The sequence below is a fragment of the Schistocerca piceifrons genome, chromosome 2 (assembly GCF_021461385.2).
Source record: "Schistocerca piceifrons isolate TAMUIC-IGC-003096 chromosome 2, iqSchPice1.1, whole genome shotgun sequence".
NCBI classification, from domain to species: Eukaryota; Metazoa; Arthropoda; class Insecta; order Orthoptera; family Acrididae; genus Schistocerca; species Schistocerca piceifrons.
Genome location: NC_060139.1, coordinates 238634282 through 238659574, shown reverse-complemented (window position 1 = coordinate 238659574; position 25293 = coordinate 238634282). Strand labels below are relative to the sequence as shown.

Below are 25293 nucleotides of genomic sequence, written 5' to 3'. Positions count from 1 at the left end.
GGCAGTGGAGGGGAGTATGCACTGATTGCTGTCTTCATTTGGTTAGTTGCACAGAGAGGTTCATTTTCTAGCAAGCAATCCAAAGCAGGAATTATACCAAAATAAAGTATTTATTGGCAATGGTAACCACTTTCAATCAAAATGTTACCATTTTCAGACCATATTACACTGAAACGCAAGTATAGAATTGATCAAGGTGGTAATCTGATAATAACAGTAAACTGTAATTACACCAACACCGTCTTAAGCACTTGCTGATGTCACAGCACATGCTGCATCATCTGACAGGCAGAGGGATTCTGGGATTCCTGGGAGTTTGCTGGAACTCCACCCGGGGAGCACTGAAGTTGCACTGTAGCTAGCTATCTAGTTCTGCTAGTGGAAGCTGCTCCCCATTAGCAGCATCCCCTGTAACCTTACTCACAGTGTCACCTCCGCATGTGGAATCATATAACAGTGTATTACATATCTTATCAGCAATAAATGACTGCAGGTCTAAATTTGAGGTGCTACTTGGCCACATAAGGCAACTGACTAACCCACATTTGTTTCAGCATTGCCTCAGGCTCTTCACATTTGGACACTAGTGACCAGATATCACACCAGAATACAGAAAGTAATTTGTTGCAAATAACTTCACTTTTCTAGAGTTGTTGGACTCGGTGATCTGTTGGTTTACACACTCAACAAAGCATATTGTCCTTAAGACATACATATTTGAATACCTGATGCATGCTATGCATGATATCAGGCAATAACAACAAGATTTGAGAGTCTAATGCTAATTGTCAGAACAAACATAAATTTGTCATTAGCGACACCATAGGTGGCAAATGAAAGTTCTAGGAACCGGGGCCATATATCCAGTTGTTGCAGCATGTACAGTGGGGCAATGAATTTTCTTCACAGTGCAGAAGACACGCTGCAGCTTTTTGACAAATAGCCCATGAGCTACAATTCCTGGAGAGTGCACAGCACTTGTCTGAAATTTATTGCCAGTTACAGAATGGTAGTTACTTCCTCTGACGTACACAACAACTGTCCCGATGAGATGGTGACCACAGTAGCCAATGGAGTATACTCACTTTTGTTGCATTTGTCACCTTTCATGACACTCAGTGGGATCACCACTTGTGGGAATGATGATCCACAATTAAATGCGAACAGTATTGGCAACACACACATTATTAATTTACCAAAAGAATACATGCGACACTCAACAGAGCATACAAATCACAGAACAAATCAAGAAGACAATGGTGGTCAGCAGAACAAGCCAAAGAATTAATCAGTAAGGAAAAACAAAGTTTTGGTCTTGATCTTAATAATCCACTAATTGCATCACCACAAGATCATTTGTCTGCAGATGGTAGGCAGTTACCATCCTGTGTGCAATGCTGCACCATGAAATTACTCCTGATACCGGTCTTGAACTGGAATACCATTCAGAATCAGAGGTCACTACATGTGACGCTCCATGCTTCAAAATTATGCCTTCAACAAACCTGGCAATTTCTGAAGACTTTTCAATTGGTACAACCTTGGTAACAATGAAATGTATGAAATAGTAATGCTCACTATTACCCATTTATTCCCATTTTTAGACTTAGAAAACCTCCCTGAGACTAGGTGAAATGATACAATTACAGGTGGAATTGGTACAGATTTCCAGGGTTGAGGCACATACTTCTGTCATAGCACTCTCTATAGTGACATACATAATGCTTGAGAGATCAACAACAACCAGACCACAGTCCGATTCACAAACGATGGTGGTTTGCACAGGTCGAGGCACAGACATAGGCTGCAGCATTCTGGTTCCAAGCAGTATATGTATACAATAGCTTTGTGACTGAAGAAAGCATGTATCCTGCAAATTATGTCTGTCACTTGCTTATGTAGAATTTTTTGCTTACCACCACCATCAGTGATGACAACTCACAAGTAATGGAATAAACTATCACTAAATAATTCACTATGACATTCACAACAGAGGACTCAGAACACTACTGAACACTCATTGGTTGTTGGAGGAAGTGTGACACAGGTGCACAGAAAAAGCCAAACTTGACTGCCATCATTTGAGACTCCAACTATAATGATACCTGCATCTGATTCTATCAAGGGTCTTCACATGTCCTAGATGAACTGACTTGGAAGCATCATGAAAATACTTCAGTAAAGCTGACTGTAAATGAGCAGGGATGATGAGACCATTTCTGTCCCATTGTTTCACAATTTCTTTTACACAGTGTCCAATCTATTAATATGAACACTCCTTTAACAGCTTTTTCCTTCTCTCAGGCTTCAGTAATGTTGCATCTCCTCTTAATGCAGCTTCAGTTATTATCAATGTAGTGATATCAAGGATGTCACCAACACTTTAATGCTCCCCGTGGATTCTGCAAAAGGTAGTCAACATCCTTGTGTTTGCATCTTTTTTTATATACAACTGTGCCCGCCCGGTTAGCTGTGCAGTCTAACGCATGGCTTTCCAGACTGGGAAGGAGTGCCTGGTCCCCGGCATGAATCCACCTGGCGGACTTGTGTCAAGGTCCGGTGAGCCGGCCAGTATGTAGATGGTTTTTAGGCAGTTTTCCATCTGCCTCGGCAAATGTGGGCTGGTTCCCCTTATTCTGCCTCATCTATACTATGTCAGCAATTGCTGTGCAAACAAGTTCTCCATGTATGCACACACCACCATTAATCTACCACGCAAACATAGGGGCTACATTCATCTGGTGTGAGGCGTTCCCTTGGGGGGTCCACCAGGTGCCGAACTGCACAATAAAGAGTGGTTTGGTGTGGGGCGGTGGAGGGGCGAAGTGGACTGCAGTAGTCATTGTGGGGATGTGGACCACTGTGGCTGTGGCAGGGATGGAGCCTCTCCGTTGTTTCTAGGCCCCTGGTTAACATACTATACAATACAATACAATATACAACTGTGATGTATTCTTGAAGCTCTAATGTCCATACTATTCTTCATCCTGATGGATTGTTCAGGCGTCATAACCAGCATAAAGAGTGTCAGCCACAACAGTGATTGGTCTACCATACAAATAAGGTTGGAACTGTAAGGCAATCTTTCTTGATCACAATTGTTCTCAGACTTGGGAAGCACTCTAGATGTATGAGTAACCATTTTTCAGCACCTTCTGATTTTGGCACTAGCACTGCACTTATGCCATTACTGTAGCATCAGTATATAGCACTGTCTCAGCATTTTGGTCAAAAAATCCGAGCATTTGTGAAGGTATCAGCACCTCCTTAATGATACAGAGAGATCATTCTTGCTACTCTCTGTAAAAAAAAAAAAAAAGGGGGGGGGGGAGCTGCATCTTCCTGCAGCCATTCTTGTAGTTGTAGCCACACCCTGTGAAAGAAATCCTGTATGAAACATCTATAGTAGGAGCACTTTTTGAGGAAGTATTTCAAATCATGAATGTGCTATGGAGTTGTAAAATCTGCTGTGGCTCTTACTTCTTCTGGATTTGGGTAGACATGGTTTCCATCAAATAGATGCTTCAAAATATATATTCCTTGGGTGACAAAGAGACATTTACTTCGACTGAGGAAAAAGCCTGCACCATAGCTTGGATGGTTATATACTCAAGAAAACAACAATGTCATTCTGACAGCAAAGATATGTCAACCAGTTAAGATGTTGAAGCAGATTATCCATCATACATTCAAAAATGTTTGGAACATTACATGGATCAAACAGCAGAGCTTAGAACTCATAGAGTCTATCAAGTTTTAAGATAGCGGTCTTTTCCCAATCAGCCTCTTCAACCTCTGTTTACCAGTAGCCACTCTGCCCATCCGTTTTGGAGGAATACTTTGCACCATTCAGACAGCCCATGGCATCATCAGTTTGTGATAATTGTTATACATATTTTTTGGTGCTTTTGTTCTGCTGCCAGTAATGGATGCAGAAATGTCATGTGCCATTTTCCTTCTTCATGGTGCATACTCAGAATGGTTGTGTGGCCTGATTCTCCATTGCTGGCACTGAGTTGAGATTCCTGAACTAGTTTGGCTGTGCCTGTGGACATATCCGTAGGGATGAGTTGCAGTTGGTCATGGTAGCTGATCACTCAGAGCCCTCCTTCAATTGTCATTTTTATAATCATCACTGCCACATAGATTTCTTCTGCAGGGCAGAGTACCTTTCTGAACTCGACTAGAGCTTCACAGTTTAACTGAACATCCAGGCTTGATCAGAATTCATCTCATTGATGGTGCTGGGATAGGTGTCACTGTTACACAATCACAGAGAAAAATCATTTTTGGGTGAATGTGTTCAAGAATCTTCATCAGTCTAGTGCACCAATTTACCATAATGTATGACTACTTGTAATGTCTGCAAGAAAACTCAGCAAAGGATAACATTATGCATGCATTCTGGTAAAAGTGGAATGTGTTCTGTCATTGATAGTTACATTCACAGCAAAGTTTTCTGTCAGCTGGATGTATTTTCCATTTCCAACCTTCAGCACAGCAGCATTTCAAACTCAGAAAATAATACAGTATTTCTCAAATGGTAATGATAAACACCAGATATCATGGAAGAAGATGCCCCAGAAGTGGCAAATGTCTAGACAGGTTGGCCACTGATATGAAGTTGATGTTATCTACTGAGACCTTGGCAGCTGTCATCCATGAAGTACTTTCATCTATGACAACCTCACCTCCATAGGTGGTTACCTTGTTTAGTTTTCCTGATTTTGGTAGCTGTAACCTCTGGAAGACATTGCATAACAACTGTGGCCCATGTGACAGCAGGTTTGAGTAGAATATAGTAATGGCATTCATCACACAGATCATCTGCTGTTACCTTTCACATATACAATTGCCCTGCTGTTTGATGTCTCGCAGTGTAATAGTTGTCAAACACTTTTCTTCTCTCTTTACAATAGTGCAAACATGTCCATGGTGTCCACAATGGAAACATACTTGCATGTTCTTGCCTGTTCTGTTAGTTTTATCTGTATCATATCAAATCTTGTATGTTATGTAATGGTTGTGATGTAACTCTGTGATTTCTGACTCCATCCCTCAATATTGGATCACCTCACAGAAATTGATGTCAATGATCAACCAACATCTACTCAAATTAGTGATGGTATTTCCTCTTGACTAGGTACAAAAATTGTTCTGCTACATCTAGTCTTCTGGTTTCAACACTAACACACACTATAAACACTCACATCTCTTCTCTATCTGCTGTACTAGTGATGGAGGTCCTCATGGTCCTCCAATATTACCATCAATGCAGCATTTTGCAAATCTGTCAAATGTTTTTCAGCACACTTGTTTAGTGCCACAATACACTTTATGGTTCATTGCTTCAATATACTTCTCTGTTGTGGATACTCAGCAGCATATATGACTGTGGCCATCTCCCCCTGAAGCTTCCTGACATAATAACTGCCTCATTGGTTCATGTCGTCATATCAGATAATACTGTAATGTTGTGGGAGCTGCACAGTCTTTCAATGAGACAGCTGTTCGTCATCTGCAGATGCTTACTGATGTGTTGCTGTGGTGGCTCACCAAAATATATGTAGCGAACACAACTGGCAGTGCAGAGCAGTGCAGTGCAGTTTGGCTCACGAGTGCATCACCTGTATGTCACACTGCAAGTATTTTATTTTGCGCAGATAAATTAGTTCTGCGCTGGCCACCAGGAATGCTGTGTTGCGTTAGTTACTCCATGCCATTTATTCTTAGTATATAGTTTTTTTTGTATGTTATCATTTTCTCCATGTTAGTTCTTAAGTACCTTTTTTATATTTAGTTCTTGAGTAACAAGTCAACAAGTCACTTATTCATTTTTGTGTGAGTCTTGCCTTGACATACACTGCATCTAAAAGATGTCCTATGTTAATTGTCAAACGAATGAATGAAGATCTTGTCACTCAGCATTGGAGATATTGTTGTGCATTATTTATTGCAAACTAGCAGGCTAACTGGTTGGACAGCCCAGTACCTAGCCCTATGACCAAACTGGTGACCCTGACGTGATTTATCGTCTGCCTGATGCCCAAAATAAACTGACACTGTAAGATGACAAAAAATCTGACCATGATCAACCTTGCTGTGTCCAGATTCACCATTAGACTACCACCCTTTTGGCATCACAATCCAGCACTATGGTTTGCGCAAGTTGAAGCTGGCTTCTTTTGCTTTGGAATAACTGCCGACGCTACTAAGTTTGCACTGGTCGTGAGCCAGCTTGATCATCAGTACAGGGCTGAAGTGCAAGACGTGGTAACTGCGCCACCAGAGATTAATGCCTATGTCTTGCTCAAGGCAGAACTTATCCGCAAAGTATCAGCTTTGCAAAAAGAATGCCTCCGCCAAATTCTGATGCAGGAGGACATCAGAGATTGTAAACCGTTGCAGTACTTATGGCACCTGGAAAGTAAGATCAATGCTGGTACTCTGCCTGACAGCCTCATGAGAACAAACTGGAGCACTCGGTTGCTGCCTGCCATCAAAGCAATAATAGCATCGCAGTTGGAAATGCCTCTGGACATGGTAACAGAGCTAGCAGACAAGGTACAGGATGCTACCTCATCTGTGCCTATTAACATAGCAACTGTGCAATGAGCGAGCACGTCAGCCACAGTTTTGTGTGCCGACTACGATGCTCTGATGGCAAAGGTCGATATGCTGACACAACAGATTAGCCAATTGATGTCTCGGTGTAACACCAACAGTGATTGTGGCTGACCAAGATACTGGAAGCGCTCACACAGCAGATCATCAACTGCCTCATCTGCGCCTGTGACTGAAACACAGCAGGGGATATGCTGGTATCACAGAAGATTTGGTTATCAAGCTTGTTGCTGTACCAAACCCTGCACATAGCCAAATGCTAGCAGTGATCATGAGTAGACACTTCATCTGATTGCCAGTCTTCATCACAGCATCTATTTGCTAGTGACTGGCACACAGACAAGAAATGTTTGACTGACACTGGCTCTGATCTGTTTATTTTCCTGCGAACAATGTTACACCAGTGTAGGCTGCGTGCATCGTTCTGTCTAGCTGCTGCAAACAATTATTCTATTGTGATGTATGGTACACATCATTTTGAACTAGATTTTGGCCTACGCAGAATGTCTGTGCAGGATTTTCACTATCATGGATGTCGCCGAGCCAATAATAGGAGCAGACTTCCTGGCATATTACAGCCTTCTGCCTGACATTGTCAACACATGCCTGGTTGACCAAACCACTGGACTGATGGCTGAAGGATTCTGGCACCACACAACCATCCAATTAGCCAAGCTGATTGAAGCAGTAGATAGTGAGTACACCACCTTACTTTGGGATTTTCCAGTGCTGACAAAACCTCCAGGTATGCCTAAGGAAATGATGCACAGCACAGTGCACTATATTTGTTTTTGACCACTGAGGGGCCGCCATTATCCTGTAGACCTCAATGGCTAGCCCCAGATAGTTTAGCTATCACCAAGGCCAAGCTTGATAATATGATTCGAGAGGGTATAATGCGACCGTTCAGTAGCCCTTGGTCATCACTGTTTCATCATGTGCCTAAGAAGTGCAGTCTGTGGTGCCCATGCAGGGTCTAGAGAGCACTTAATGCCTGTACACTGCCCAATTGTTACCCAGTTCCATTGATCTGCGATTACAAGTACGCATTGAGCTGTGCTTGCCTGTATAGTGTGTTGGATTGCGCCAAGGCATACACACAGATACCTGTCACTGAAGAAGACAACCCGAAGATGGCCATAATTATGCTATTTGGCCTGTTTGAATGTAAATTCATGATGTTTGGCCTCAGAAATGCTGTGCAGACACAGCAGAGATTCATTGATTCAGTGTTACAAAGTCTGCCATCTGTTTTGCTTACTTTGACAATATATTGGTATTTTCAGTCTTGCCAGAAGAACATCGCCAGCATCTCATACAAATTTTTAAACAGCTGGATGAATAAGGCATCATTCTCAACACAGCAAAATGTATTATTGGTCAATCACAAGTAGATTTCCTTGGCCACCAAATCTCTCTGTCTGGATCACTACCATTACCTGACAAAGTGGAAGTGATCCCACGGCCATCCACAGTTAAGGAATGCGACGATTGTTGGGGATGTGGAATTTTTACCCCAGACATTTACCACACACACAGCGGATATTCAGGAACCATTAACAGCTGTACTGGCAGGTTCAAAATGCAAATGGAATGCAACAATACAATGGACAGACTGCATGGCAGCTGTATTTGAATGGGCTAAACAAGCAATAGTGGATTTTTCATTGTTGGCACATTCTAAGCCAAATGCACCATTAGCATTGGTTGTAGATGCAAGCCAGACAGGTGCAGGTGCAGCATTGCAACAATACAACTGTGATGCATGGCAACCTCTAGCCTTCTTTTCGAAGAAGTTGTCACCATCTCAGTGTAAGTGGAGTGCCTATGACCGAGAACTCTTAGCAACATATGAGGCAATCAAATACTTCCGTCATCAGCTGGAGGCCGATGAGTTCACCATATTCACAGATCATAATCCGCTGTCATATGCCTTTCGACAGAACAATGTTAACTGTTCACCAAGGCAGCACAACCAATTACTGTATATTGTGCAGTTCAGCATGGACATCCAGCATATATCCAGGATTGAGAATGAAGTAGTGGATTGTCCCTCCCATGTCAGCAGTGTCTCCACCATAAACTACAAAGAACTCACAGAAGCACAACTTACAGACCTGGAACTACAAGAGCTTTAGCAGGAAAACAAGTCTACATTGGATCTGCAGTTAGTCAACGTTCTTGGCACAGGCATCAAGTTGTTCTGTTGTTACCCGCAAGATTCAGGAGAAACACGTTTACATCTTTGCTTCACCTGTGCCATCCTGGAGCACGAACTACAATATGCCTAACACCAGATTGCTTTGTGTGGCCAAGGATGAAGAAAGACTGCCAAAAGTGGACCTGTTGTTGTATACAGTGTCAGTGCAATAAGGTCGGCTTACACGTGCATGCACCTATCGGAAACTTTCCTGAAACCACTACCCGTTTTACTCACATACCCATCAATGTTGTGAGACTGTTACCACTTTCAAACCGCCATCAATATTTGCTGACGATGATCAACCAACTCACACGCTGGCCAAAAGTGGCTCCAGTGGACAATGTCTCAGCAGAAACATTGGCATATGCCTTCATATTAAACTGGGTGTCATGATTTGGCTGTCCTTTGCATATCACCACAGATCTTGGTAAACAATTTGAATCTGCCAGAATGAGATTTTCACTCTGCAGCAGAGTGTGCGCTGATATGAAACTTCCTGGCAGATTAAAACTGTGTGCCTGACCGAGACTCGAACTCGGGACCTTTGCCTTTTGCGGGCAAGTGCTCACCAACTGAGTTTGGAAGGTAGGAGACGAGGTACTGGCAGAAGTAAAGCTGTGAGTACCGGGTGTGAGTCATGCTTCGGTAGCTCAGTTGGTAGAGCACTTGCCCACGAAAGGCAAAGGTCCCGAGTTCGAGTCTCGGTTGGGCGCACAGTTTTAATCTGCCAGGAAGTTTCAATTTGAATCTGATTTGTTCACAAAGCTAACAGCATTCTGTGAGATGAGCCACCACAACCAGCTACCACCTGGCCAGTAGAGTATTGGCACCACACTTTGAAAGCAGCCCTGATGTGCCACAATGCTGGGTGGACAGAAGCTCTCCAAATGGTCCTGTCTGGCTTACAAAACTCACAGAAGCCAGATCTAGACTGTTCCTCTGCAGAACTAGTGTATGGAGAGTTGTTCGACTGCCTGGAGAAATTGTAGACATGACTCCACAGCCTGATATAGACCAGTCTACCTTTGTCAGTCACCTTCATGATCATGTCTGGAAAATTTGACCTCCACAACCATCTAGGCATGGAACTGTTGCCAGATTTGTACACAAAGACATCAGAACATGCACTCACATTATGTTATGAACCGATGGCGTTAAACCGGCCCCCCAGACACCTTACACTGGGCCACATCGAATCATCAGTAGGGGAGACCACACCCTGGATATTCTTGTAAATGGAAAATGAGCCACTGTTACAACAGACAGGGTCAAATCAGCCTACATCTTCAGAAAGCCCCCCCCCCCCCCCCCCTCCCATCCCCCCAATGAGACTTGGCGAACACAGCTTCACCCAGAACTTGGTCTGGCAACAGCAGCTCTGGCACCACTACAGACCAGGATGTCAGCTCAAGGGGACCAGCACACCACAGCTCTAGGGGACCAGAACATCATGAGGTCTGGTCAGCGCATCCACTTCCTGCCGCACTTCCTGGAAGGCCCTCCGCTCCCGCCGAGGGGGCTGTTGTAGCAACCACAACTGGCAGTGCAGAGCAGTGCAGTGCAGCGTAGTGCAGTTCAGTTCATGAGAACATCACCCGTGTGTCACACTGCAAGTATTTTATTTTGTGCAGATAAATTAGTTCTGCGCCAGCCACCAGGAGTGCTGTGTTGTGTTTGTTACTCCATGCCATTTATTCTTAGTATATAGTTTTTTATATGTCATCATTTTCTCCATGTTAGTTCTTAAGTAACTTTTTTATATTTAGTTCTTGAGTAATGAGTCAACAAGTCACTTATTCATTTTTGCACGAGTCTTGCCTTGACATACACTGCATCTAAAAGATGTCCTGTATTAACTGTCGAATGAATGAATGAAGATCTTGTCACTCAGCACTGGTGATATTGTTGTGCATTATTTATTGCAAACTAGCAGGCTAACTGGTTGGATGGGCCAGTATCTAGCCCTATGGCTAAATATATGCGGACTCGCTAGAAAAGTGCAGGCACCAAGGGGTGGGGCTGTAACATCATTGCGGACAAATCATAGAGAACAGCAACGTCCAGTGCCCCCTGCTGAAGAAATGGGCTACAGTCTTTGCATACACAATGTGGAAAAAGTGCGGCCACAAATTGTGTCCCAGCATGCACACAGGTTGAGTGTTGGCACCCAGTTTAAGTGTGCGGACTCCGATTCTCTGTCTGTGTTGAGTCGAATTCGTTCATCTGCTGCCGTTGGTGCATTAGTACCACCAATGCTGGTTCACATGCCTTTCTGAGTTGAAATCCCATGCCTCTATTAATCAGGTTGTTACTTACATGTATTTCAACTGCTTCTTTAGTGATGGAGTCCCAGTAGGCGGAAGCAGACGAAAGGATTTCGTCTCTCCATAATTCATGCTGTGTCCCATGAGAACACAGTGTTCAGCCACAGCCGACATTTCTGGCTAACCCAGTCTGGTGTGATGTCTATGTTCAACACTTGTATCCTTAACCTGCTGGCAAGGAAAACAATACTGTACTTTTGCCTGCAACATCTTACTTCGGCAAGATGACAGATTTACTGCAGAACTCAATGTATCGTCATCTCCAGAAAGATGGAACTGATGTACTGCAATGAAAGACATCTGTCCTCCTCATATCCAGCCAGTTTTCTGAGCATTTTAATGAGAGCTTAAGAGTACCAGCTCCAGTTCCACCATGACTTTATTGGCTGCCTAAGATCCATAAGGAAGGGGTTCAACTTCACCCCATTGTCAGCAGTATAGGAGTCCCAACATATTACCTAGCAAAACATCTAGCTCCTCTTGAGCCCTTTGGTAGGAAAATGTGAATATCACATCCAAAACTCAGAAGATTTTATACAATGACTGAAGACTTTGCATCTTGAACCACCTGATGTATTAGTGAGTTCTGATGTAGTTTCTTTGTTCACAAAAGTACCTATGGTGGACTCACTACAACTTATAGGAACTAAGTTGGAAGAGACGTCTTACAGCTATTCAGACATGTGCTTACCTTGACTTACTTTCTATTTAATGAGCAATATTTTGACCAAACTTATGTTGCTGCTGTAGGTAACACTTTATCTCCCATAGTGGCTAACCTTTTTATGGCAGACTCTGAGGAAAAAGCACTTCAGGCAGCAGTGTTGAAACCCAAATGATTCTGGAGATATGTGGATGACACCATAGTTTGGCTGCATGGGGCTGCAATGCTTTCTGCATTTCTGGAGCCCTTAAGTCTTTCCATCTGAGCATTTGCCTCACCATGGAAGTGGACAAAAATGGAGACCACCTGTTCTTAGATGACTTGGTCCACTGAAAATAAGACGGACCCTTGGGTCATGGTATGTTTCATGAACCAGCTCATACAGATCTATATCTACGAATTATGAGCTGCAATCACCCATCTCAACGCAGTGGTGTATTACGGACTCTCATTCATAGGGCTAGAGTTATCTCAGATGCCAATGTGTACTCTGATGCGTACTAGGTGGAGTCATTCCAGATGTCATGAAGAGCACAGGGCACAGCCAACTGCAGGTGGTTGGTCACATCAGTATCAATGATGTGTGTCACTTTGGATCGGAAGAGATTCTCTCTGGTTCCAAGCAGCTAACAGAGGGGTAAAGGCTGCCAGTCTTGCTTGCAAGATGAAAGCAGAGCTGACCATTTGCAGCACGGTTGGCAGGACCAATTGTGGATCGCTGGTACAGAGCTGATTGGGGGGGTCTGAATCAGAGCCTCAGATGGAACACAGGAATAATGTGGATACAGAAAACATTGCTGTAGCACTTGTAAATTGTCATAACTGCATTGGGAGAGTACCAGAGCTCCAAGCGTTAATAGAAAGCACTGATGCTCCGATCGTTAAAGGCTCTTAAAGCTGACTAAAGCCGGAGATAAGTTCAGCCAAAATTTTTGTGAAGAACCTAATGGTGTTCCGAAAAGATAAGCTAAACACAGTTGGTGGTTGTGTGTGTGCTGCTGTTAGAACTAGTTTACCATGTCGAGAAATTGAAGTAGATAGTTCCTGTGAGTTAGTATGGGCAGAGGTCATTTTTGGCAACTGGAATGAAATAATAACTGGATCCTTTTACCAATGTCCCAATTCAGATGATACAATTGCTGAAAGGTTCAAAGAGAACTTCAGTTTGATTTCAAACACCTGCCTGACTCATACAATTATAGTTGGTGGTGACTTTAATTTACCCTCAATATCTTGGCAAAAATAAATGTTTAATTCCAGAGATACACATAAAACATCATCCAAAATTGTTCTAAATGCATTCCCTAAAAATTATTTCAAGCAGTTAGTTCATGAGACCACACCAATAGTAAACAGTTGTGAAAACACACCTGACCTCTTAGCAACAAATAATCCTGAGCTAATAACAAGCAGCAAAATGGATACAGGGATTAATGAACACAGGGTTGCCATAGCCCCCAAACCCACCAAAAATAAATGAAAAATATAACTTCTCAAAAAAGCAGATAAAAATTAATTTGATGCCTTCCTGAGAGACAATCTCCACTTCTTCCAAATTAAAAATGTAGCTGTAGACCAGATGTGGCTTTAATTCAAAGAAATAGTATTGGTAGCCACTGAGAGATTAATAACAAATAAATTAATAAAAGATGGAGCTAATCCTCCTTGCTAACAAACACGGGTCAGAACACTGTTGCAGAAACTATGAAAAAACATGCCAAATTTAAATGATGCAAAATCTCCAAGACTGGTGATCTTTTACAGAAGCTCAAAATTTAGCATGGACTTCAATGTGAGATGCTTATAATAGATCCAACAATGAGACTTTGTCTCAAAACCTGACAGAAAATCCAAAGAGATTCTGGTTGTATGTGAAATATGCTAGCAGCAAGACACAATTGATGGCTCCTCTGCATGATAGCAATGGAGATGCTATTGAAGACAGTGCTGAAAAAGCAGAGTTACTAAACACAGCCTTCCAAAAATCCTTCACCAAAGAAGACGAAATTAATATTCCAGAATTCAAATCAAGAACAGCTGCCAACATGAGTAACGTGGAAGTAGATATTGTTGGAGTAGTGAAGCAACTTAAATCACTTAAAAAAGCAAGTCTTCTGATGCAGATAATCATATAAAATCATACACTTGATGAAAGATCCATTCCCAAAGACTGGAAAGTTGTACAGGTCACACCAATATTCAAGAAGGGTGGTAGGAGTAATCTGCTAAATTACAGTCCCATATCATTAACATTGATAGGCAGCAGGATTTTGGTACATATATTGTGTTCAAACATTATGAATTACCTCAAAGAAAATGCTCTAACGGATTTAGAAAACATTGTTCTTATGAAACACAACTAGCTCTTTACTTGCATGAGATATTGAGTCCTATTGACAGTGGATTTCAAATTGATTCCATATTTCTGGATTTCCAAAAGGTTTTTGACACTGTACCACACAAACAGCTTGTAGCGATATTGTGTGCTTATGGAATATCGTCTCAATTATGTGACTGTATTCATGATTTCCTGTCGGAGCAGTCACAGTTCGTAGTAACTGACAGAAAGTCATCGAGTAAAACAGAAGTGGTTTCTGGCATTCTCCAAGATAGCGTTATAGGCCCTTATCTGTTCCTTATCCATGTCAACAATTTGGGGGACAATCTGAGCAGCTGTCTTAGGCTGTTTGCAGATGATGCTGTCATTTATTGACTAGTAAAGTCATCAAAAGGTCAAAACAAATTGCAAAACAATTTAGAAAAAATATCTGTATGGTGCAAAAAGTGACAGTTGACCCTAAATAACGAAAAGTGTGAGGTCATCTACATGAGTGCTAAGGGGAATCCATTAAACTTCAGTTACACAATAAATCAGTCAAATCTAAAGGCTGTGAATTCAACCAAATACCTAGGAATCACAGTTATGAACAACTTAAATTGGAAGGAACACACAGAAAATGCTGTGGGGAAGGCTAACCAAAGACAGTGATTTCTTGGCAGGACACTTAGAAAATGTAACAGATCTACTAAGGAGACTGTCTACACTACATTTGTGTGTCCTCTTTTAGAAAATTGCTGAATGGTGTGGGGCCCTTACCAGATAGGATTGATGGAGTACATCGAAAAAGTTCAAAGAAGGGCAGCACATTTATATAATCATGAAATATGGGAGAGATTGTCACTGAAATGCTACAGGGTTTGGGCTGGACATAATTAAAACAAAGGCATTTTTTGGTGCAGCGGAATCTTCTCACAAAATTTCAATCACCAACTTTATCCTCAAAATGTAAAAATGTTTTGTTGACACTGACCTACATAGTGAGAAATGATCATTATAATGAAATAAGGGAAATCAGAGCTCGCACGGAAAGAAACAGGTGTTCATTTCTTCTGAATGCTATAAAAGATTGGAATAATAGTGAATTGTGAAGGTGGTTTGGTGAAACCTCTGCCAGGCACTTAAATGTGTTTTTCAGAGTATCCATGTAGACATAGATGTAGGGAGCTTATCAACAGAGATTAACCACCTTTGAACGAAACAGGTACACTGATAAACAGATGTGTTTCAACCTGCATGCAATAAATCTTAGGAACTGCCAGAAGAAATAGGGAACTGCACAAGGATGGTTTTTTTATTTTTTTATTTTTCTTTTTATTTACAAATCAAGTTCTGTAGGACCAAATTGAGGAGCAAATCTCCAAGGTCATGGAACGTGTCAGTAGATGAAATTACAACATAAAAGTAATAACAGATAAAAATAAAATGTTTATGAAGGCAGAAAAATTCAAGCCTTAAGTTTGACTACACATAATCAACAATATAACATAAGAATGAGCTTAATTTTTCAGGGAACTCCTCAAAAGAATAGATGGAGTAACCCATGAGGAAACACTTCAGTTTTGATCTGAAAGCATGTGGATTACTGCTAAGATTTTTGAATTCTTGTGGTAGCTTATTGAAGATGGAGCAGCAGTATACACACCTTTCTGCACAAGAGTTAAGGAAGTCTGATCCAAATGCAGGTTGGATTTCTGCCGAGTGTTAACTGAGTGAAAGCTGCTTATTCTTGGGAATAAGCTGATACAATGAAGGACAATAAAGAATATATATATTGAGAGGCTACTGTCAAATACCCAGACTAGTGAAGAGGGGTCGACAAGAAGTTCACGAACTTACACCACTTATTTCCCAAACTGCCCATTTCTGAGCCAAAAATGTCCTTTTAGAATGGGAAGAGTTACTCTAAAATATAATACCATATGATATAAGCAAATGAAAATAAGCAAAGTAGACTAATTTTTGTGTCAAATGATCACCTACTTCAGGTACTGTTCAAATTTCCTTCACCCCTCTTCCTTCCCTTTCAACCATTCTGCTGGAAGAAGGAGCCACCAGCTCCGAAAGCAAACAAACTGCAATAGCTTTTCTTTGTGTGTTATCCTGCCACTGCTTGGTCAGATTGTCTATCTATCCAATTAGTTGTACTTTCAAATCCATCCAGTTACTTAAAATTTTTAAAATTGATTATTTTCAATGACATATACAAATATGTAATACTGAAAGCTGAACTGTCTTTTATTAATCACACCAAAGTTCCTAAATTTTCAGGTGGTCTTATTCCTATATAAAGTGTGGAAGAACCTCTGGTACTAGTGTTTAGAAATTGTAGGTAAAATGGTTAAGACAACTGCTGGCAAAAACCAGGAAATCTTGGTTCAAATCTTGGTGTGACACAAACTTTCAAATACACACATCAAAAAAAGTTTTGCATCACCTCAGTTCTGAGAGTTCTGGAACCTGTACAGAAAATTGGAATACAGATCAACATAAACATCATTTCCGCACTTTCTATTGCTCATGAAAACCACACATTACGTGTTGTACCACCATACAGTGAGACCTTCAGAGGTTGTGGTCCAGATTGCTGTACACACTAGTACTTCTAATATCCAGTAGCACATCCTCTTGCAGTGATGCATGCCTGTATTCATCATGGCACACTATCCACAAGTTCATCAAGGCATTGTTGGTCCAGATCATCCCACTCCTCAATGGCGATTCAGCATAGATCTCTCAGAATGGTTGGTGGGTCACATCGTCCATGAACAGCCCTTTTCAATCTATCCCAGGCATGTTCTATAGGGTTCATGTCTGGAGAACATGCTGGCCACTCTATTCGAGTGATGTTGTTATCCTGAAGGAAGTCATTCACAAGTTGTGTATGATAGGGGGGGGGGGGGGGCAAATTGTCATCATCCATGAACATGAATGCCTCCCCAGTATGCCGCCAATATGGTTACACTATCGGCCAGAGGATGGCATTCACGTATTGTACAGCCATTATAGCGCCTTCCATGATCACCAGCGGTGTACGTCCGCCCGACATAGTGCCACCCCAAAACAGCAGGAAACCTCACTCACTGGACAGTGTGTCTAAGGCACTCAGCCTGACTGGGTTGCCTCCAAACACATCTCCAATGATTGTCTCTCTGATGGTGTATGTGACGCACATCGGTGAAGAGAATGTGATGCCAATCCTGAGCAGTCCATTCAGCATGTTGTTGGGCCCATCTGTACTGCACTGCATGGTGTCGTGGTTTCGAAAGATGGATCTCACTATGGATGTTGGTAGTGAAGCTGTGCATCATGCAGCCTATTGCGCACAGTTTGAGTCATAACATGACATCCTGTGGCTGCATGAAAAGCATTATTCAACATGGTGGCATTGCTGTCAGGGTTCCTCTGGGCCATAATCCATAGGTGGCAGTCATCCACTGTAGTATTAGCCCTTGGGCAGCCTGAGCAAAGCATGTCATTGACAGTTTCTGCCCCTCTGTATCTCTTCCATGCCTGAACAGCATCGCTTCGGTTCACTCCAAGACTCCTGGACACATTCCCTGTTGAGAGCCCTTCCTGGCACAAAGTAACAATGCGGACATAAACAAACTGCAGTATTGACCATCTAGGTATGGTTGAAATACAGACAGCATGAGCCGTTTATCTCCTTTCTAGTGGAATGACTGAAATTGATCGGCTGTTGGACCCCCTCTGTCTAATAGGTACTGCTCATGCATGACAGTCAAAGGGACTGTTCATTAAATATTACCAAATAATTTTGAAAATCTGCATAGTTTGAATTAAAATCTCATTAAAATCTCCTTTACATAGAATAGTAGTTCCAAACCATGACTATTTAGAATATTCAGATCAATAAAACTGGAGATCAGAAACAACAAAAATTTCTTTGCACATTAGTATATCACATCATATTCTGTAGTAAATGCTAAATTCTTTAGATGCTCAGAATTGCAGCCTGTCACTATTTTGTGTTAATTTGCACTGGGTTTTATAATTGCACAAACTTCAATAATGCATGTAACTACTGCTATAGCATCTTTCACAACTTTCAGCAAATGTATGAAACTATTACACCACTGGCAGAATGTTTCTAGAATTTTCGCTACTTATTATTGGATCTTCAGCCTTTGGCATATTATAAGTACTTTTTTCATAAAGTTTTATTCTTTATCACCTGAACACAAGCCTTGGCCAAATTTACTTTCAGTTGTAGGCCAAACACAGGGATCCATTTATTTCTGTTGGTGCTGAAAATTTTCATTTGGCACATTAACATTTAAATGTAGTTTCAACTTTGTCAGTTGTGCACTTAAAAAAACATGTTTGTGGACTCCCCATTTCTTTCCTAGTGCCCAATGCATTAAGATCAGTATCTAATGGTCAAACAACCAACTAGTAACTGATTCCACATTGGACATCAACAGGTGTACAATCTATTACTATGTTGCTACTTCTCTGAATTCTTGTTGGGGAAAGCCACAGATCAAATTAAATTAACTGAAGAATACAGGAGTTTGCTTCCTTCTTCTGTGCAGAATGCCTCAAAAAGTTGCTACTGTAGTCTCCGTACAGTGTTATAATAGTAATTTCTTTGTAAGCAGATGTTAACAAAATTTTAAGTTTGTTGAGAAAGATCACGAAATTATAACTGAGATATTGTAAATCAGCATAAAAAAGATAAAAAACTGATTACAGTAAATTCATCTCTATATCACTATACAGGGTGTTTTTGAAATTCCCAATACAAACTTCTAGAACTTGGAGGAGATAATATTTTGAATTGGAACCCATGTCCAGAAACATATAATTTCTGTGCTACAACCATTTGCAAACATGTTGGTAACATGATTACTTTTACAAGTAATTGATTAGGCATGATCCAGTACATCACTTGTTTCACAGTTAGACTCATTAACAGCCAAAGAAATTGCTCATGTGCTCATTAAAGGATTCTCTTCAATGTGATGGTTGTACAGCCTCTTCCAATATGGATGTGTGGCATCTCCTTGGAGCCACAGTCACATCTGCTGATGGTGAAGGTACCCTTTCTTGAAGCCATTGGTAAAAAAGGGTATTTGATGGAGTCAAACATTGTGGAGAACAATCTTCATAAGGGCAATGAGTGACTCTTCTATTTCTGTGAGCTTCACCATTCGGAAGGATCATATCAGTGTACTCTGCAAGTGTGAGCTCAACCATGTTGCATTAACACTCACAGAAATGTGAATGAGGCTACACATGTAGAATGTATGTCAAATGACATCAGCCAATCTGATGTAACCACCCTCCACCATGACCACCCTGTTGCATACTTTATTAGCAAACATGTTTTCAAAAGGTTGTAGCACAAAAACAGTACATATCCAGACATGGATTGGTAGATATTTATGTATGTAATACCTAAAGGGGAGACATCATTAGAAAAAAATCTTGAAAAGTTCTTGACTGATTTACTTCCTATTTTTACATGATGCTCTAACTGGCTGTATAGTTTTTAAATACATGTAATATATACAGGGTGTTTCAAAAATGACCGGTATATTTGAAACGGCAATAAAAACTAAACGAGCAGCGATAGAAATACACCGTTTGTTGCAATATGCTTGGGACAACAGTACATTTTCAGGCAGACAAACTTTCGAAATTACAGTAGTTACAATTTTCAACAACAGATGGCGCTGCAAGTGATGTGAAAGATATAGAAGACAACGCAGTCTGTGGGTGCGCCATTCTGTACGTCGTCTTTCTGCTGTAAGCGTGTGCTGTTCACAACGTGCAAGTGTGCTGTAGACAACATGGTTTATTCCTTAGAACAGAGGATTTTTCTGGTGTTGGAATTCCACTGCCTTGAACACAGTGTTGTTGCAACAAGACGAAGTTTTCAACGGAGGTTTAATGTAACCAAAGGACCAAAAAGCGATACAATAAAGGATCTGTTTGAAAAATTTCAACGGACTGGGAACGTGACGGATGAACGTGCTGGAAAGGTAGGGCGACCGCGTACGGCAACCACAGAGGGCAACGCGCAGCTAGTGCAGCAGGTGATCCAACAGCGGCCTCGGGTTTCCGTTCGCCGTGTTGCAGCTGCGGTCCAAATGACGCCAACGTCCACGTATCATCTCATGCACCAGAGTTTACACCTTTATCCATACAAAATTCAAACGCGGCTACCCCTCAGCGCCGCTACCATTGCTGCACGAGAGACATTCGCTAACGATATAGTGCACAGGATTGATGACGGCGATATGCATGTGGGCAGCATTTGGTTTACTGACGAAGCTTATTTTTACCTGGACGGCTTCATCAATAAACAGAACTGGCACATATGGGGAACCGAAAAGCCCCATGTTGCAGTCCCATCGTCTCTGCATCCTCAAAAAGTACTGGTCTGGGCCGCCATTTCTTCCAAAGGAATCATTGGCCCATTTTTCAGATCCGAAACGATTACTGCATCACGCTATCTGGATATTCTTCGTGAATTTGTGGCGGTACAAACTGCCTTAGACGACACTGCAAACACCTCGTGGTTTATGCAAGATGGTGCCCGGCCACATCGCACGACCGACGTCTTTAATTTCCTGAATGAATATTTCGATGATCGTGTGATTGCTTTGGGCTATCCGAAACATACAGGAGGCGGCGTGGATTGGCCTCCCTATTCGCCAGACATGAACCCCTGTGACTTCTTTCTGTGGGGACACTTGAAAGACCAGGTGTACCGCCAGAATCCAGAAACAATTGAACAGCTGAAGCAGTACATCTCATCTGCATGTGAAGCCATTCCACCAGACACATTGTCAAAGGTTTCGGGTAATTTCATTCAGAGACTATGCCATATTATTGCTACGCATGGTGGATATGTGGAAAATATTGTACTATACAGTTTCCCAGACCGCAGCGCCATCTGTTGTTGAAAATTGTAACTACTGTAATTTCGAAAGTTTGTCTGCCTGAAAATGTACTGTTGTCCCAAGCATATTGCAACAAACGGTGTATTTCTATCGCTGCTCGTTTAGTTTTTATTGCCGTTTCAAATATACCGGTCATTTTTGAAACACCCTGTAAATACATATTTAATATACAAAGGGGAAATACTGTAACAAAAATCTTGAGAAGTTCTTGACCATTTTACTTCAAATTGTTACACAATACTCTACCAACATTCAAATGGACACAGGCCATATGTATTTTTAAACAACAAAGCACAGATTATCTGTAAAACTGACTGTGAACAAGAAAATGCTGTGCTGTACAAATTTGCAATTTTGGTTTCATTCTCGCAGTTTTAGCTTTGATACCAGTGCATGTAAACCATTAAACAAACTGTTTCTTCCAAATATATTCTTTTTTCTTATATATAATTTCAAACAAAAATTGTTTACACAACAGTGTGCTGTTTTGTTTCTTTCATCACAGTCAGTTTTAAGAGGAATAATGTTGTATTTGTAGTTTATTGACTTATGATTAGAATACTACTATGGAATCTGAATCATTAAAGACTTTGGAATCCTACCTGTTCACAGATTAAAACTATAAGAAACACTGTTATTGAAGCTACTATCCTCACATATCCAGCAACTGGAGAGGTTGCTCTTGTACATTAATTATATCAACCAATTTATGCATTCCGTTTACAAGACTTCATTCCCCAATTGCAGTTTCGTTTGCAATAACAATAAGTCTCAGGGTCAGGGAGAGAGGGGAAGAGGATATGGACAGAAATGGAAGGGGGAGTAAATGGATGGAGAGAGGGAGAAAGAGGAGATGGTCAGTGATGAAGGGGGGGGGGGGGGGATTTGGACATATATACACTCAGCAATTGCAAAGCATTGCTAGGTTTGTTAGTACTTTGTAAAGTGAAGAACAAATGGAAAGCGTCCTTCATTGAATGTCCTTAAAACATAATTAAGATTTTGCGACCTGATTGATTGCCTCTATTCTTTCTCATTCAATGTTTGCTTTTTATTATTAATATTTTCCACACTGACATTTCCCTGTACGTAGGGCATCATTATGCTTCAGTGTTCACTGTGTATTTCAGGTATGGGGTTTCACTTCTGTTTCATCCTAAAAGAATTGGCTGCTATTTGTTTATTTATGTGAAAAAAGTACATAAAAATTTAAAATTGTATCATGCTTTGAATCACCCTGGGTTATGAAACAAAATAAACAGCAGCCTAACCACTTCAGTGATTTACAAAAGGTTGACAGCTTCTAGGAAAGATGGCTTAAAGCAACCTCCTTGACAAGATTATGAACATACACAAGACATACTTGAAAATTAAGGGTAATGTGGTAATATAAAAATACATTCATTGAAATTAGTGGTTTTTTTCCTACAAACCTATTTCACTTTTCCAGATAATTGGTGTTCACTTTCATGCTTTCTTTGTTGCATTACACTTTCTTTTTCAGATACTCTGCACGGAAGTTATTTATCTGGGATCAGAACCAGTTGATAACTGCAAGATTGAGTTCCCTGTCATCTATGAACAATAATCCACCAAGCCATTGTTTCAAGCACAAGAAACTAGATGCAAGTTTTGGACTGTAAGGGATGTTGGTTGAAAAGTTCCTAATGTAACTGCTGAATCTTACTGATAATCTTCGTTACAAGTTTCCACAACAATCTCGTCAATAGGGGTGAAGGTTATCAGCTATTTGTGCTAAAGGGAGATCCTTGTATAAAACCAAAGAAAATTTATGAATACAAAAGAAATCTCTCTGTTATCAACATTGCCAAACTGACAGAGAGCCTTGGTCATGAATCTCGGCAACTAGTATTTCAAGCCAAAGGAGTGAATAATAAATGGGATGCCTTTCTAGATACATTATCTTATCATCTAAATAATACTATTCCCATCAGAAAGATAAATATTAATAAGAATAAGGCAAGACAGTCAAGGCCCATGGAATTTGATAATTCTACCAAAGAACTGAAAGAAAAAATGGAGGAAATGTATGTGATACAAAGAGAGACCATAAACAATGAGCATAGTGATAAATACAAACAATACATGTACCAGTATCATAAGCAAGTCAAAAGATTGAAGACTGAAAAGCTTAACTCGAAAATACAAAATTCAGATTGTATCTCCAAGACCTGCTGGCCAATAGTAAATGAAATAAGAGACAATGAAACAAAGCTAAAAGGTAATATCAAAATACAGATCTCTAATAACAATATTGATGTCACCAATCCTCAAGAGATCAGTAACATTTTAATGACTATGTGGCGTCGATCCACGGATCGATAGGCCAGAACATCATATGTGTATTATGTCTTCGAGTTGATCTTTGTTTTGTATACTTCCGGGACCTCAGTTCTGGCCTAGTCTTTGACCTGTACATTTATCATGTAATAAAAGTATTGATGATTAGAAGAGAGAACCATGGTCATTACCTTACCAACTTTATATCTCCTTCAGTGGTGACCCCGACGTGGAGGGTTAAAGTGGTCACGACGGTTGCTCGACAGGTTATTATGTAATTGGTCCTCCACATCTGCAGGGAAATTGCCCATCACAGAATCACTGATGAGCTTGGTGGAACCTGACGCACTCAAATTACTGCACTGATGAACACTCGGAGTAACAGGCTGGCGAATGTGCAAGCTCCACGTGTGTATCACTCTGCACCGGTTGCACACAATATGAATGACATTCGCCAGCCTGTTATTCCGAATGTTCATTTGTGGGGATTTCAATGTTGATTCCCTGAAAGAGTGTAATAGGAAGAATGACCTTGTAGTATTGCTCAGTTATTTCAATTTGAGCTCCGTCATTGATTTTCCTACTCGGATAACAAAGAACAGCAGGACATTGATAGATACCTTTTTTATAGACCAAGATAAGTTTAAGGACATAAATGCTTATCCTGTTGAGAATGGTCTTTCAGATCATGGTGCACAGCTAGTTACAGTACATGACATAGCTCCATGCAGTATATCAAATCAGACTTTCAAAGCAGTGCGTTCAATTAACAATATAAATATTGCAAACTTTAGGGAAAGCCTACAGTGGCTAGACTGGGATGAAGTGTACAAGGAACCCGATGCAAACTTGAAATATAACTAATTTCACGATACATTTTTAAGGGTATTTCAAAACTGTTTTCCCAAGAAAATAGTTAAACATAATTCCAAGAAAACATATAAAAAACCTTGGCTAACTAAAGGAATAAGAATATTGATGAAAAATATTATTTAAAGGCAAGAAAACATTTTATTAACTTTGTAATTACACCCTGGATACGGAAAAAAACACATTTACTGTAAGAAAATACACAGAAGTTACACACAAGCCAAGAATAAAGATATTGACAGCAGTCATGGAGCAGCACATAAATAGAGACGTCAAGGAATTTTTTCTTTTCTTTTAACACTTCCTCCAAAAGAAAAAATCATGAAATTGTTGCTTTGTCTCTTGCATGCCAATTTCTGAACATAGAAAATTAAATCGAACTTGTTCAAGAGGTTTCGTCAAAATATCTGCCAACTGATTGTGTCCATCAATGTGTTCCAAGAAAATCTCACCGTTCAGATATCTTTCACGAACATAGAAATGTCGGTCCTCTATATGTTTAGAACGTCGATGATATTCTGGATTTTTTGCCAACGTCAGTGCACTAGCATTGTCAATGTAAAGAACTGGAGGCTGCCCCGACATTTCCACTAATTCTGATAGCAGACGACGTAACCAAACTAACTCTTGTGCTCCTTCACTAGCTGCAATTATTTCCGCCTCGGTTGTGGATGTGGCCACTACTTTCTGCAACTGACTTGTCCATGACACTGCACCACCAGAGTACTTTGCAAGAATTCCAGTTGTTGAGCGCCTTGTCCGGTTATCACCTGCGAAATCTGCATCAGCGTAAATCTTTAACTCTTCTTTTTTATTATATACAATTCCAAAATTTAAGGTCCCTTTCAAATACCGGAAAATGCGCTTTACTCTATTCCAGTCTTCAGTGGTTGGTTTCTCCATAGCTCGAGCAGCTTTATTGACTGCAAAAGTGATGTCTGGACGAGTTACTGTTGAAAGGTACATGAGACAACCAATTGCTTCACGGTAGGGTACAGATGACGAAACTTCTTCGTTTTGATTATTGTCCTCACATC

The 25293-nt window shown here is 40.8% G+C and overlaps 1 protein-coding gene and 1 non-coding gene across 2 annotated transcripts in view; one reads left to right on the top strand and one right to left on the bottom strand.

The window, feature by feature from the left end:
- Positions 1 to 25293, bottom strand: part of LOC124777887 (adhesion G-protein coupled receptor G6-like) — a 206878-nt gene that overhangs the window by 39364 nt on the left and 142221 nt on the right. The window lies entirely within an intron of this gene.
- Trnas-cga lies at positions 9467 to 9541 on the top strand. Its single transcript has one exon. It is a non-coding gene; the product is annotated as a tRNA-Ser (tRNA).